General features: G+C 42.8%; 1 non-coding gene across 1 annotated transcript; it reads right to left on the reverse strand.

Annotated features, from left to right (window-relative positions):
- Window positions 1-846: 846 nt before the first annotated feature.
- trnaa-agc (transfer RNA alanine (anticodon AGC)) lies at window positions 847-919 on the reverse strand. The gene has a single exon. It is a non-coding gene; the product is annotated as a tRNA-Ala (tRNA).
- Between the last annotated feature and the right edge of the window lie 241 nt (window positions 920-1,160).

Consider the following 1,160-nt stretch of genomic DNA (forward strand, 5'->3'; position numbering starts at 1 on the left):
AAAAAGAAGTAGGAAATCTCAATAACCGCACTGCCAAATCCCTCGTCAGTAAGAAAGGATACTTTTTTTTAAAGTATGCTTGCTTCAGCTGTCTAAAAGTATTTTTCATGGTAGTTCAGTAAAGGTTGAAGTAGTGACAGCAGTAAGACCAGGGGTGGAAATAGTTGTATTGTTGGGTTTGTTTCCAGAGCTACTCCAACAATGTGTGCTGATTGAACCAAACTAAATAGTTGGAGGATGCGGACATCGATCCCTCTACCTCTCGCATGCTAAGCGAGCACTCTACCATTAGACCTAATCCCCCTGTGCCTCCAAAAAGAAGTAGGAAATCTCAATAACCACACTGCCAAATCCCTCGTCAGTAAGAAAGGATACTTTTTTTAAAGTATGCTTGCTTCAGCTGTCTAAAAGTATTTTTCATGGTAGTTCAGTAAAGGTTGAAGTAGTGACTGCAGTAAGCCCAGGGGTGGAAATAGTTGTATTGTTGGGTTCGTGTCCAGAGCTACTCCAACAGTGTGTGCTGATTGAACCAAACTATATAGCTGGAGGATGCGGACATCGATCCCGCTACCTCTCGCATGCTAAGCGAGCGCTCTACCATTTGAGCTAATCCCCCTGTGCCACCAAAAGAAGTAGGAAATCTCAATGACAGCACTGCCAAATCCCTCGTCAATAAGAAAGGATACTTTTTAAAATGTATGCTTGCTTCAGCTGTCGAAAAGTATTTTTCATGGTAGTTCAGTAAAGGTTGAAGTAGTGACTGCAGTAAGACCAGGGGTGGAAATTGTTGGGTTCGTGTCCAGAGCAACTCCAACAATGTTTGCTGATTGAAACAAACTAAATAGTTGGAGGATGCGGGCATCGATCCCACTACCTCTCGCATGCTAAGCGAGCGCTCTACCATTTGAGCTAATCCCCCTTTGCCTGCAACAAGAGGTAGGAAATCTCAATTACCGCACTGCCAAATCGCTCGTCAGTAAGAAAGGATACTTTTTTTAAAGTATGCTTGCTTCAGCTGTCTAAAAGTATTTTTCATGGTAGTTCAGTAAAGGTTGAAGTAGTGACTGCAGTAAGCCCAGGGGTGGAAATAGTTGTATTGTTGGGTTCCTGTCCAGAGCTACTCCAACAATGTGTGCTGATTGAACCAAACTAAATAATTG

Source organism: Oncorhynchus masou, unplaced genomic scaffold (assembly GCF_036934945.1).
Source record: "Oncorhynchus masou masou isolate Uvic2021 unplaced genomic scaffold, UVic_Omas_1.1 unplaced_scaffold_2001, whole genome shotgun sequence".
Taxonomy (NCBI): Eukaryota; Metazoa; Chordata; class Actinopteri; order Salmoniformes; family Salmonidae; genus Oncorhynchus; species Oncorhynchus masou.